Source organism: Chiloscyllium plagiosum, unplaced genomic scaffold, assembly GCF_037043375.1.
Source record: "Chiloscyllium plagiosum isolate Xiang-an unplaced genomic scaffold, Cpla_swu_hap1 HiC_scaffold_25, whole genome shotgun sequence".
NCBI lineage: Eukaryota > Metazoa > Chordata > Chondrichthyes > Orectolobiformes > Hemiscylliidae > Chiloscyllium > Chiloscyllium plagiosum.
Genome location: NW_028270163.1, coordinates 55236929 through 55252513, shown reverse-complemented (window position 1 = coordinate 55252513; position 15585 = coordinate 55236929). Strand labels below are relative to the sequence as shown.

General features: G+C 44.4%; 1 protein-coding gene across 1 annotated transcript in view; it reads left to right on the top strand.

Annotated features, from left to right (window-relative positions):
• The window catches only part of LOC122562291 (sodium-coupled monocarboxylate transporter 1-like), a 161231-nt gene that overhangs the window by 44834 nt on the left and 100812 nt on the right, over positions 1–15585 (top strand). The window lies entirely within an intron of this gene.

Genomic DNA, 15585 nt, shown 5'->3' with positions numbered 1-15585 from the left:
TTTCAGTATTTGATTGCTCGTGAGATTTCTTAGTAAGGAGCTGAATTAAAGGTAGCTTGTGATAATTGACAGACAACAGAACAGAGCAGAGTTAATGGGACAAATTGTCATGACTGACGTGGTGATATGGAGATGTGAAAATTCCTGAGTTCAGTAAACCTGCCTCAGGAGGAAGCATTGCATCAGACTGCACTGCCACTCTGTGGACGTGGAGGTGCTGGGGGACAGTGCTGAGATCCCCATTGCTGGAACTGATCAGAAGAATGGGGTGGCCAAGTGTTCATCAAATGACTCGTCTTGGTTCTCTGGGACATTATCCCAGTGGTTTACCTATATCTTCAGCTCTCACTCCTTGAACCCCAATCCAATCCATATTAAGAACCTGCAACTGGAAGTGTTCCAGTCTTCAATGTGACCTGCAGTGACGCCATCTAAATGCAAAGAGACAGAAATATAGTCCATGTCTCAGTGAGATAGATAGAAAGGAACACCTAAAATATTTCAATCAGACACAAGAAAAATGATTGTTTCTTGAAGCACTTAAAATGCTGCTGAGATCTAAATAGAGCCTGTCAGGGAGGTAGCGAATAAAATGGAGAAATTTGTGTGTGGGGTCATTGATACAGCCAATAGGTAAGCTGAGAAAAAGAGATCAATAAGCAATTGTAAAAGGTTGAAGAGATTTTAATGCAGTTACTGTGAAATCCCGCAGCTCCATTTTTCATTATAAGCTGCAGGTGCACCCTTTAAAGGTTTACTCACTGATAAAACACTTTATCACACAGCAAGTGGTCTGGGTCTGGAACACACAGTTTGGATTGTGGTGGAGGCAGATTCAATTGAGATATTCAGAATTACAATTAGAATTCAGAGTTTGAATCAGGTTTATTGTCACGTACAAAGTACAGGAGTGCAATAAAATATGTACAATGTCACCACACAAGGCACCATCTTAGGTACAAAGTACTGAGGGACAAATCTTAGGTACTAAAATAGATTAGGTCCAAAACGGAGGAATAAAGAGAGGCTAAAGTTCTACATTACAGTTCTTCAGAGTGTAACTTAGGAAAGATAAATAAATAAAGTTAAAAGACAAACATTACAGTCCTTCTATAGCCTGTGGTCTTTCTGCATGTGGTCTCCATCTCCCTGCACTGCCAGGCTTGAGGCCTGTGAAAGGTTGATCGCACTGGGCCCCAGCCTGCTGGCTATTGCTCTCTGGGGACCCCAGGCCTCTACCCCTTCCCATCCCAGAGTCCCCATCATGCCAGCTATACCCCTCCTGACCCCAGCCCGCTAGCCACTCTGGCCTTGTGACTGCTGGTTGCCCCACTCGCCTCGAGCCTATTTCCAACTGGTCCTCCCACTTAGCCCTGGTCATTAACCACTGTCTTTCCTAGTCTTCTCTGCTGCTGACCGCTGGTCATCCCACTAAGTGCTGACCCACTGACCACTGGCCATCCCATTCCGGACCCTCAGCTGCTACAGCACTGTTGCTGTCTTCACATAACATGGTAGGCTCAAACAAAACTACACAATTAGAAAAGAAAAGGGAAAAATAGAGAAAAAAGGAAGAGAAGCAGATGGAAAGGATAAGCTCTGGGCTGAGCCCAGATACTGCCTCCTCCACCGCTGCCATCTTCAGGTGACCATTAGATAATTATTTGAATATAATGCACAGTCACATGGAAAGGGCAGGAGAAAGGCCTGAAGTCAAGATGCTCATTTGGAGAGCTGGTGCAGACACAGTGGGGCGAATGGCCTCTTTCTCCTCTGTGACAGTTTTGCGATTCTGTTTGCAGAATTCTCCAATGTCCCTGTCTTTGTTAGGCTAACTCTTCCTAATGAAGGGCTAATGCTCAAAACATCGATTCTCATGCTCCTCGGATGCTGCCTGACCAGCTGTACTTTTCCAGTACCACATTCTAGACTCTGATCTCCAGCATCTGCAGTCCTCACTTCCTCCTGTACTGGCTTACCACTCCCTCACCCTCCCCAGATGGACAGACCAAGTTTAGATAAATTGGAGTTGAGAAGAGTAAACGGTGACTTGATTGAAACACATGAGATCCTAGGAGGCTTAACAGGGTAGGGGTGGAGAGGATTCTTCTTTTTATACAAGAGTTGACATTAAAAGGGGTTTTCCTTTTAAACAAAGATGAGGCAAAACATTCAATGGGTGAAGCTGGCATCCAAATGGGTGGCTACATTGGCAGAAGTGACATTGATGAGGCAGGCTCAGCGTTGAAAGAAGGCTGAGGGTCAGTGAGTTTGTTGTTAATTGGCTTCGGTGTAGACAGTGGCAGAAAGGTATCACAGCAGCATCGATATGGTGGGCCCAGTGGCAAGAGATATCACTCTGGCATTGGTGGGTCTGGCACATGCAGCGAGAGGCTGTGGAGCAGAGGAATCAGTCCAGTGGGAAGGCCATGGAGCGGGAGAATGAGCCCAATGGGGAGACTGTGGAGTGGGGGAATCAGCCCAGTGGGGAGGCTGTTGAGCGGGGGAATCAGTCCAGTGGGGAGGCTGTGGAGCAGGGGGAATGGGCCTAGTGGGGAGGCTGTGGAGCGGGGGAATGGGCCCAGTGGGGAGGCTGTGGAAAGGGGGAATCAGCCCAGTGGAGAGGCTGTGGAGCGGGGGAATCAGCCCAGTGGGGAGGCTGTGGAAAGGGGGAATCAGCCCAGTGGGGAGGCTGTGGAAAGGGGGAATCAGTCCAGTGGAGAGGCTGTGGAGTGGGGGAATCAGTCCAGTGGGGAGACTGTGGAGCGGGGGAATCAGTCCAGTGGGGAGGCTGTGGAGCGGGGGAATCAGTCCAGTGGGGAGGCTGTTGAGTGGGGGTCTGAGCCCAGTGGGGAGGCTGTGAAGCGGGGGGAATCAGTCCAGTGGAGAGGCTGTGGAGTGGGGGAATGGGCACATTGGAGAGGCTGTGGAGTGGGGGAATCAGTCCAGTGGAGAGGCTGTGGAGCGGGGGAATCAGTCCAGTGGAGAGGCTGTGGAGCGGGGGAATCAGCCCAGTGGGGAGGCTGTGGAACCAGAGAATTGGACCTGGTAGCTAGCACACAGATGACAAGGATCACAAATTTATCAGGACCAATACAATGATCATAGGACAAGCTAAACAGAGCACAGCCAGAGAATTCCTAGACGCATGGCACTCATCCACCAACTTCATCAATAAGTACATTGTCCTAGACCTATACCTGTTTGGTATGAAAAATGCGCCAGCCACATTTCAGAGACTAACTAATAACGTCATTGCTGTATTTCCCAACTGTGTTGTGTATACAGATGATATGGTGATTTTTTTTAAGCATAAACTGACTTGTTTGATTGACTTTGGAAGGCAGGCTTAGTGATAAACCTAGCTAAAAGTGAACTTTCCAAAATCCAAATCACCTTCCTGGACCATGTTATTGGACACGGACAAATGGCCCCACAGGATGGGAAAACAAAGGAAATTAGGGAGTGTTCCATATTATCAACAAAAAGAGCAGTACAATGGTTCCTGGGATTGAATGGATTTTATTTAAAATTCATATCAAATGTTAGCAGTGTTACTGCTCCACTCACTGAATTACTAAAGAAAGGCAAGAAGTTTTAGTGGACAGTGGACTGTCCGAAGGTATTTGACAGCTTGAAAATTGTGTTAACCACTACCCCAGTATTAGCCATACCTAATTAAGCAAAGCCTTTCAAAGTGGCTATCGATGCGGGTAATGTGGATGTTGGTGCTGTGCTGTTGGGGGAAGATGACAAGAAGATAGAAAAACCTATTGGTTATTTCTCCAGGAAATTGAATATTCATCTGCAGGAATATTCAACAGTTGAGGAGACTTTGAGCTTAGTATTGACAGTACAATATTTTAAATGTTTACGTTACCAGTAACATATCTGAGACAACCATGTACACTGATCATAACCCATTGAAGTTTGTGGTGAAACTTAAGGACAAAAATGCAAAACTGTTCAGTTGGAGACAAAAAAAACTGCAGATGCTGGAATCCAAGGTAGACAGGCAGGAGGCTGGAAGAACACAGCAAGCCAGGCAGCATCAGGAGGTGGAGAAGTCAACGTTTTAGGTGTAACCCTTCTTCTGGACTGGGGGGGGAGGGGGTGGGTGTTGGGGGAGCTGCAGATAAAGGAGGTGGTAGGGCAGGGTGGTGAAATGGGGAAAAGTGAAGACAGGTAGAGGGTATGACCTGGTTGGTCAATGGAAGGAATGGATCTGATTGCTGGCAGGGCGCAATGGAAGGGAGATGAAGGGGCTGGGAAGGGAGTTGGGGGATAGGAAGGGAGTTATTTGAAATTGGAGAATTCAATGTTGAGTTCCCCGGGCTATAGACGTGATACAGACATTCAGTTTGAAAATTGTGGAATGAAGCAGGACAAGAAAACATGATTGCTGATGCATTGTCCAGACTCAAATGAGAAGCTGAGGAGTTCGGTAGCAGGAGTACAACAGACTGAAACAGAATGTAGTGGTGCATGTTTGAATGTTTATCGTCAATGTAATTTATATGGGTGTTATAATGTACTAACAATGTAAGATTAATGTGTTTTTAAATGAAGCCACCTTCGGATATTGATGGTTCTTTTTTTTTAAAGGGAGAGGTATGATGATGCTGCTCCTTTAACAAGGTTTTTTATACTCAGAGGAGTCTTAAAGTTATGGGTTCTGAGATGTATGGGCTTATCTACTTGAAGAAGGTTTTAAGTTTTAAAAAAAAAACGTGTACAGTGAAAGGGGAATGCCAGACCTCCCAGCTCAGTTTTTCTCTGGTTTGTTTTGGTTTTAGCAGTCTGGCTGTTCAGGAGCTGCTGGTCAGTTTAAGCTGGGGAACCCAAAGAAATAGCTACAGTGGGAGGAGGTTCCATTTTAAATCTCTCTCTGCCATCTCTCTCTCCTATAAGACCCTGTGTTTGATTTTACCTTTTTTGCCAAGGGGTATTTATGGGGCCTGTTGCAGGCATTTGGAACAGCATCATTAAATTGGGATAGTCTGTTGGGTTTTCAGATAGGTTAAGCTATTCTGTATTCTGTTCTCTTTTATTTACTCAGTTCTGTATAAATAAGTTCAGTTTTGTTTAAAACCGGGGTTTTTTTGACCAGCTGATTCTCTCCTGGAATATCCACTGGACACCTGCTTAAAAACAATTAGCAAAGTTCAGGTCTGGGGTATCTTCTGGAAATGTTTTGAGCAGATCTGGGCTGGTGCATTACATGTGGAAAAGCTTTGCACTGTCTTTCTCACCGGAAAATACATGTGACAATAAAATCATTCATTCATAAGTCTTTGGAACTGTTTGTCTGAAAAGGTGTGGAAGGAAAGTCTTTGACTATACTTAAGGCAGAGATAAAGTCTGAAGTCACACAATACCAGGTTATAGACCAGGTTTAATTGAAATCTTCAGGGACAAACTTTCAGAGTGCAGTGCGATGAAGGGGCGGTGCTCCAAAAGCTTGTGATTTGAAATAAACCCGTTGGACTATAACCTGGTGTCGTGTGACATCTGACTTTGTCCACCTCAGTCCAACACCAGCAGCTCTAGATTAAGGCAGAGATAGATAAATTGTTGGTGAGAAAGGGGCTAAAGGTTACTGGGGTAGTCTGGAATGTTGATTTAAGATTATAGTCAGATCTTTAATTATTTCTTTAATTATTCATTCCCTTTCCCCTGGGATGATCATGCTTTTTAACTGACACCTTATATTGTGATTTGGCGATGCCAATGTTGGAGTGGGGTATACAAAGTTAAAAATCACACAACATCAGGTTATAGTACTCCACAACCACCTGATGAAGAAGCAGGGCTCTGAAAGCTAGTGCTTCCACTTAAACCTGTTGGACTATAACCTGGCACTGTGTGATTTTTAACCTTATCTTGTTATTTGGATTGTAATGTATTTGAAGCTGTGACAGATGGACACCACTATGTGGCAGCAGAGGAACATAGTTTAATCTGACCACTAACTCTATGAGGGTCCACCAATGTTCAACTCATAGAGTGGGCAAAGAAGTGGCAGATGGAATACAATGTGGGAAAGTGTGAGGTTATGCACTTTGATAGGAGAAACAGAGGCAGAGATTATTGTCTAAATAGGCAAAAGCTTTGGATATCAAAGGGACTTGGGTGTCTTCAGGATTCACTTAAGGTTAACATGCAGGTTCATTTGGCAATTAGGAATGCAAATACAATGTTAGCATTATTTTCAAGAGGGCTAGAATGTAAAAACAGAAATGTATTATTGTATTAGGCTCTGATCAGGCAGTATTTGGAATACTGTGAGCACCTTTGGGCTCTGTATCTGAGGAAGAATGTGCTGACCTTGGACAGAATTCAAAGGAGGTTGACAAGAATGATCCTGGGGATGATGGGCTTGTCATATGAGGAACGGCTGAGGACTCTGGGTCTGTACTTGATGGAGTTTAGAAGGATGAGGGGGGTGATCTGACTGAAGTGTATAGAATACTGAGACGTCTGGATAGAGTGAATGAGGAGAAGGTGTTTCAACTAATAAGAGAGGCTAGGACCTGAGGGCACAGCCTCAGAATGAAGGGAGAATTCTTTAGAACTGAGATTAGGAGGAATGTCTTCATCCAGAGGGTGGTGAATCTAGGAAACTCATTGGTGCAGAGAGTTGTGGAGGCCATTGAGTATCTTTAAGATGGAGGTAGATAGGTTCTTGATTAATAAAGGGATCAAAGGTTATGGAGAAAAAACAATGGAATGGGGTTGAGAAACTTAGCAGCCATGACCGAATGGCAGAGCAGACTATGGGTTGAATTCTGCCTCAAAGTCTTGTTTAGCAGACAGGAAATCAAGTTGGAACAAATGGATCTTTTTCTGAAAGACAGGCAGTGACTAATGGGTTGCCACAGGGATCAGTACTTGGACCCCAGCTATTCATAACATATATTAATGATTTGGATTGGGAACAAAATCTAATATCTTCAAATTTGGAGATAACACAAAGATGGGTAGGAGAATGAGGTTTGAGGATGAGGCAGAGATGTTTCAGTCCATTTCGGTGAAGGTGAATGAGCGAGTAATGGTAGATGCAATATAATGTGGATTAATATGAGGTTTTCTACTTTGGGAGCAAGAATAGGAAGGCAGATTATTATCTGAATGGTGATAAATTGAGAGAGAAATGTGCAATGAGACCTGGGTGTCCTCGCACACCAGTTGCTGAAGGTGAGCATGCAGGTGCGGCAGGCAGTAAAGGAAAATGGTATGTTAACCTTCATAGTGAGAGGATTTGGGTACAGGAGAATGCATGTCCTGCTACAATTACACAAGGCCTGGCTAAGACCACACCTGGAATATTGCATTCAGGGAGGTGATCGCCTGCTAATTCACAGACCCAGATCATGTTCTGGGGACTTGGGTTCGAATCCAGCCACAGCAGATGGTGGAATTTGAGTTAAATAATTAAAGAAGAAAATCTGGAATTAAGTGTCTAATGATGACCATGAATCCATTGTCGATTGTTGGGAAAAACCCATCTGGGTCACTAACATCCTTTAGGGAAGGAAACTGCCGTCCTTACCTGGTCTGGCCTAAATGTGACTCCAGACGCACAGCAATGTGGTTGACTTCTAACTGTCCTCTGGACAATTAGGGAATGGGCAATAAATGTTGCCTGTGAAGGGCTTTTGCCCAAAACATCGATTCTCCTGCTCCCCGGATGCTGCCTGACCTGGTGTGCTTTTCCAGCGCCACACTATTTGTCTCTAATCTCCAGCATCTGCAGTCCTCACTTTCGCCTAATAAATGCTGCTTGGCCAATGATGCCCTCATCCCATGAATGAATAAAACTATGGGTCTCCTTACCTGAGGAAGGATGTACTTGCCTAGGAGAGCATACAGCGAACATTTACCAGTTTGATTGCTGAGATGGCAGGACTGATCCACAAGGAGCAGTTGAACTGGTTAGGATTGTTGGTTAGGGGGTGACACAGTGCCTCAGTGGTTAGCACTGCTGCCTCACCTGGGACCTGGATTCGATTCTAGCCTTGGGCGACTTTCTGTGTAAGCATTTGCACATTCGCCCCGTGTCTGCATGGGTTTCTGTCAGGTGCTTTAGTTTCCTCCCACAGTCTGATGATGTGATGTGGAGGAGCTGATGTTGGACTGAGGGGGACAAGGTCAGAAGTCACATGACACCAGGTTATAGTCCAACACATTTATTTGAAATCACGAGCTTTTGGAGCACTGGATGGAGTGCACACAGGCACAGAATTTATAGGCAAAGAGATCAAAAGATCATGCAAATGATGTGAGTGGAGTGTCGACAGGCTGAATAATAAGTCCCTGCAGGTGAACAAAAATGTTAGATGATGTGAGTAAAGTGTCAACAGCTTTGTGGGTGGCACGGTGGCACAGTGGTTAGCACTGCTGCCTCACAGCGCCAGAGACCCGGGTTCAATTCCTGCCTCAAGCAACTGACTGTGTGGAGTTTGCACATTCTCCCCGTGCCTGTGTGGGTTTCCTCCGGGTGCTCCGGTTTTCTCCCACAGTCCAAAGATGTGCAGGCCAGGTGAATTGGCCATGCTAAATTGCCCGTAGTGTTAGGTAAGGGGTAAATGTAGGGGTATGGGTGGGTTGCGCTTAGGCGGGTCGGTGTGGACTTGTTGGGCCGAAGGGCCTGTTTCCACACTGTAATGTAATCTAATCTAATCTACCTGGATAGCAAGATAGATGACTCATAATCTAATTAATTGTTGGAGAGAGACAATTAAAAATAAAGTGGTGCTGGAGACAACTTTGGTTGGAATGACATGATAGGTATTAGAGTCGCAAGTAATCCGAAACTGTCCAAATTAATTAAGGTAGAGAGATCATAACAAATTATTAAGGTGATGGTGTCAAAACAGGACAGTAAAGAAGATTTTACAGAAGCAGAACAGTATGGTGGGGTTACAAGCAGTGAGACATGGATATGCTAAATTGTCCATTATGTCTGGGGATGTGTAGGCTCAGTGTATTAGCCATAGGAAATGTGAGGTATAGGATAGGGGACTGTGTCTGGGTGAGATTCTATTTGGAAGGTAAGTGTGCACTGTATGGACTGAATGGCCTTTTCCATACTGAAGGGATTCTATGATGCTATGATGATTCTATATTTGCTGGGCCTCATGAGAATAAGGCAGATCTCATAGAAATCTCTACGATTCTATAGTAAGTATGATGTGTGTGTGTGTGAGTGTGCGTGGAGCCAGGGATCACAGTCTAAGGATGCAGGATAAATATGTTTGGGATTGAGATGAGGAGAAATGATTTACCCAGAGAGTGGTGAGCCTGTTCACTATCACAGAAAGCAGTCAGGGCCGAAACATTGTATGTGTTCAAAAATGAGCTGGATATAGTACTTGGTGATAAAGGAATCAAATGACAACAGAAAAAGAAGGAACAGAGTATTGAGTTGATAAGTAGCCACGATCACATTGGATGGTGAAGCAAGTTCAAAGGGTCGAAAGGGCTACACATGTTCCTATTTTCTGTGTTTTTATGTTTAAAAATTAATTCTGCTTTTCTTTCTACAGTTGCTGGCAGACCTGCTGAATTTCTCCAGCACCTATGTTTTGCTTCATTTTCTACAGTTCTTCATGTTTATTATAGCAAGCCAATCAGGTATATTAAACACCACAAAGTTGAAATGAGTGGAACTGAATGGTCGCAGGGCATTTACCCAGGCACCGGACATGACAATGCCAAATTGTATGACCCACATAAACAACAAACAGGAGTCGGCCATTCGGCTGTCTAAGCCTGCTCAGTCATTCAATGAGAACACGGCTGAACCTCAAGTCTATGTTCCTGCATTTCTCCAGTAATCTTTCATTCTCTTCATAATCAGGAATCTATCTACCTCTGAGTAAAAATATTTAAAGATTTTGTATCCACTAAATTCTGAGGAAGGGAATTCCAAAGACTCACAACTCCCTTAAAGAAAAAACAATTTCTTCTTCTCTGTTTTAAATAGGCACCCATTTAAAAAACGTAAATTTAAAAATGCTCTCACAAGCGAAAAATCCTTTCAACATCCACCCAGTCAAGATCCCTCAGGATCTTTTACATTTCAGTTAAATAATCACTGACTCATCTAAACTCCAGAGCATACAGGTGTGGCCTAACCACATTTTCCTCCTCAGGCAATCCACTCAACCCAGGTGTTAGTTTAGTAAACATTCTCTGATAAGAATAATAAATTAAAATGATAATCCAACACTGTGAACCCCTCAAAGTGCTCCTCACTAACATAAGGGGTGGCTTCTGCCAAAATTTCGAGAACTGTCTAAGTTTGATGTAGTGCCAGCAACAAAACAACTGATCTGTTAGCTAATGAAACAGAGACAAATGTGTGCAGTTCATCTCCAGATGTGGATACAAACATCAGATCAGGATGAGTTGTCAGAGCTTCAAGTCATTACACTGAAATTTGAACTTTGGTATTCTAAATTCTGTTTTGATGCATTTGTACACTGCAGTGTTATAACTCGCCAATGCTCCTTTGACTGCACCTTCTAGACCTGTGATGTCTACTGCTCAGAAAGACAAGGGCAACAGATACATAAGAACACCTGCACCTACAACGTCCGTTCCAAGCCACTTACCATCCTGATTTGGAAATATATCATCATTCCTTCAGTATCACTGGATCAAAATCCTGGAATTCCATTGCTAATGGTATTGTGGGTTTCCTTAACACCCCAAGCACTGCAGCAGTTCAAGAACACAAGATACTACCACCTTCTTAAGACCAATTGTGGGCAGCATGGTGGCACAGTGGTTAGCACTGCTGCCTCACAGTGCCAGAGACCTGGGTTCAATTCCCACCTCAGGTGACGGGAATTGCATGCGTGGAGATTGCATGTTCTCCTTGTGTCTGCGTGGGTTTCCTGCCACAGTCCAAAAATGTGCAGGTGAGGTGAATTGGCCACACTAAATTGCCCGTCGTGTTAGGTGAAGGGGTAAATGTAGGGGAATGGGTTTGGGTGGGTTGATCTTTGGAGGGTCGGTGTGGACTTGTTGGGCTGAAGGGCCTGTTTCCACACTGTAAGTAATCTAATCTAAAGGATTGACCTAGCAATGCCCCCCTCCTCATCCCATGAATGAATTATTTTAAGAAAAGCTCCAATAAACTTCTTAACTTGCCTAAATTCAGGCTATGTTTCACAAACCTCATGGCATATCTTTACTGATTCATTTACATGAACAGTTGTTTACTTCAAAACTGTCATACTTGTTGAATTCTTCACGGAATAGACTTATTAACCAAAGCTTTGTACACAATAGTTAATGGATGTTTCAGACTAATGTTTACTACACTAGCCATGAATATTATATTTTTTCTCTCACTCCTTCTTCTCAACTCCCAGCACAGCCTCAGCTTGATATCTGGTACGATGAGAAATGTGCAGACCTTTGAACACTTGCTACATACTGGTCATACCCAACCCTTTTCATATACCCAGACGGAGAAAACAGTCAGAGTTGTAAATGAATAAAAATGGACTGGTTGAACTGGAGTTCCATTTTGAGGTACACCAGATATGTTGGACCAGTACAGGCAGTTCTCAGATTGCAAATGAGTCTTGAGTCTGGTTGCAAGTCGATTTATATGCAAGTCGGAACACAATGCAGGACAATATAAAACAGCTCTTTGTAATTAGGGGAAATTATAGTATATTGGATCTCTAACTTTACATCCCCACATGGGATTGCATTGTAAGTATGAGTAAGTAAATCACACATTCATAAATCTATACCTTATTCACTACTTTTATTGTTTTCTTTCCTTCTGGCTGCCCACTTGCTTCCTGCCTTCAGATATACAGAACTGTTGATGCTCAACCACTACAGCCTCACAAGGAAAAGAAAGCGCGATCAACACAGAAGCACAAAGAGGCCCTGTTAATTAGTCTGGCACTCTCATCTATTGTTCAAATGTAGGCTAGAATAGAGCTGTGATCTGTATGTTACAAATACATGATGGTGCAAGTGCTTGTCATATGAGAAGCGCTTGAGAATTCTGAGTCTGTATCCGATGGACAATGAGTGGAGACTTGATTGAAAATTACAGACAACTGAGAGGCCTGGATAGAGTGGGCATGTGGAAGATAGGAGAGACTATGACCTGAGGACACAGCCTCAGGGAGAAGGGTTGAACCAAGGTGAGAAGAAATTTCTTCAGCCAGAAGGTGGTGAATGTGTGGAACACATTGCTACAGAAGGGTGTGCAGTGAGAGAACTTCTTAAACATTATCCTGTGTGTAAGTTGGGTGCCTGGCACTTTAAATAATGCTAGTGTGTAATGGATCTTGCAGTTTAGCATTTGTTGTTCACAGAGTGACAAATAAGTGTTTTGCTTGGACCTGCATGCTCCAAAATTGGGGTATTCAAGGCATTAAAGACCATGATAGATAGGGAGTAAAAACCAAAAGAACTGTGGATGCCGTAAATCAGAAACAAAAGCAGAAATTGCTGGAAAAGCTGTGCAGGTCTGGCAGCACCTGTGAAAAGAAATCAGAGTTAACGTTTCAGGTCTGGTGGTCTTTCCTCAGAACTGGATAGATAGGGCCTTGATTCATAGAGTTAAATGGAGAAGGCAGGAGAAGGAAAATAGGATTGAGAAACATATCAGCTGTGAACGAATGGCACAGCAGATTTGATGGGCTGAATGGACTATTCCTACTCGTATATTTTAAGTGACTGGTTGGCAGTGAGGAGGAGGTATAAGGTTACAGGAAGATATAAACAGGTTGGTCAGATGGTCTGACGAATGGCAGGTGCAACTTAACTTTGATGATGCACTTTCAAAGAAGGATCAAGACAAGGGAGTATTCAATATATAGCAGGACACTAAGAAGCTCAGAGGAATAGAGGGATCCTTGGGTTCTCGTCCACAGTTCTCTCAGGGTGGCAGGACAGATTGGTAGGGTAGTTAAGATGGCATATGAGATGCTTGCCTTTATTAGTTGAGGCCTAAATTTTAATAGGAAGTAAGTCAGGCTGGAGCTGTACAGAACTTTGGTTAGGCCTCAACTAAAGTACTGTGTGCAGTTCTGGTCATCATAGTGTAGGAAGGATTCATAGGGAGGGGTGCAGAGGAGATTTGGCAGGATATTGCCTGGAATGGAACATTTCAGCGATGAAGAGATGCAGGATAAGCATGGATTGTTTTCTTTGGACTGAGGAGGTTAAGAGGGGACTTGATCTAGATATATAAGATTATGAGGGGCGTGGACAGGGTAGATAGAAGGCAGCTGTTCCACTTAGTTGAAGGGTCAATAACAAGAGGTGCATTTCAAAATGAAAAGTACAGGGCAGATTGGAGGGGATTTGTGGAAAACCTTTTTTCACCCAGAGTGGTGGGACCCTGGAATGAGGATAACTGATGCTGGAAACCTCACAACCTTTAAGAAGTACTTGGATGTGTAACTGAAGTGACAAAACATTCAAGGCTCTGGGCCTAGTGCAGGAAAGTTGAAATTAGTGGAGGTAGTTGTATATTTTTGGTGATACAGACTTGATGGGCTGAATGGCCTCTTCTTATATTAGATTACTTACGGTGTGGAAACACACCCTTCAGCCCAACAAGTCTGACCCGCTGAAGCGCAACCCACTCAGACCCATTCCCCTACGTTTATCCTTCACCTAACACTATGGGCAATTTAGCATGGCCAATTCACCTACCTGCACATTTTTGGACTGTGGGAGGAAACCGGAGCACCTGGAAGAAACCCACGCAGACACGGGGAGAATGTGCAAACTCCACACAGTCAACCCCCTGAGGCGTGAACTGAACCCAGGTCTCTGGCGCTGTGAGGCAGCAGTGCTAACCAGTGTGCCACCGTGCTGCCCACAGAAGAAAACCCAAAATGAGAATCATACCCCTAGACCAACCAGCCACACTTCTTCTGTACTGTATCCTCCATGATTCTATAGCTGAAGCCATGGTTCAGTGTAGGATGACCTGTGTGGCCAAGAGATATGCACATTAGATGGTTGGTGCATTGGCTAGTCTGCTGACAGCCTCCTGTAACTGGCAAAGAGCATGGAGGAGTCCAGTCCAAGTTGACAAAGAACAACTGTAGGGCTATTGCTTTCCACAGGCTCAGTTCCATTTCTCTGTTGTGCAGCAAGCTCAAAGGTACTACTAACAAGCCTTTGTTACAAATCACACAACACCAGGTTATTGTTCAACAGGTTTATTTGGAGGCACTAGCTTTCGAAGCAGCAGAGCTTCAAAAGCCTGTACCTCCAAATAATCCTGTTGGACTATAACCTGGTGTTGTGTGATTTTTAACTTTGCCCACCCCAGTCCAACACTGGCACCTCCAAATCATGACTATCAACAAGTCTTTGTGTGGACAGTCTAGATTAGAGTGGTTTTGGAAAAGCACAGCAAGTCAGGCAGTATCTGAGGAGCAGGAAAATCGACATTTTGAGCAAAAGCCCTTCATCAGGAATGAAAGTAGGGAGCCTCCAGGGTGGAGAGATAAATGGGAAGGGGGGTGGGCTGGGCAGAAGGTAGCAAAAAGTACAGTAGGTGGCTGGGGATGGGGATTAAGGTGATAGGTCAGAGAGGAGGGTGGAGCTTATAGGTGGGAAGGAAGATTGGCAGGTAGGACAGGCCATGAGGATGGTGTTGAGCTGGTAGGTTGGAATTGGGGTAAGGTGGGGGGAGGGAAATGAGGAAACTGGTGAGGACACTCTGCCGAGGACATGCAGGCTCTGGGCCTCCTCCACTGCCACTCCCTCACCACCTGACGCCTGGAGGAAGAACGCCTCATCTTCCGCCTCGGAACATTTCAACCCCAGGGCATAAATGTGGACTTCACCAGTTTCCTCATTTTCCGTCCCCCCACCTTACCCAAGATCCAACCTGCCAGCTCAGCATCATCCTCATGACCTGTCCTACCCGCCAATCTTCCTTCCCACTTATAAGCTCCACCCTCCTTTCTGACCTATCACCTTCATCCCCACCCCCATCCACCTATTGTACCCTTTGCTACCTTCTCCCCAGCCCCACCACCCCCTCTCATTTATCTTTCCACCCTGAAGGCTCCCTGCTTTATTCCTGATAAAGGGCTTTTGCCCAAAACGTCGATTTTTCCTGCTCCTTGAATGCTGTGCTTTTCCAGCACCACTCTAATCTAGACTTTGATTTCCAGCATCTGCAGTCCTCACTTTTGCCTTTGTGTGGACAATCACCTACTTCTCTGGCCTCCTTGTGAGGATACAGGTACACTCTTTGGCAAATATAGGAATTTACTGAAACATCTTAATAAACAGGAGTACGTCCAAATATTTTGCAGTGAGAGAACTTCTTAAACATTATCCTGTGTGTAAGTTGGGTGCCTGGCACTTTAAATAATGCTAGTTTGGAATGGATCTTGCAGCTTAGCATTTGTTGTTCACAGAGTGACAAATAAGTGTTTTGTTTGGACCTGCATGCTCCAAAATTGGGGTATTCAGCAGTTGTCATGGATAAACCGAAACTGTGTTCCTTCACTGATTCCAGGCACCTACAATTGGTCTATGAATACGAATATACTCATTCAGTGCCTTCAGCTC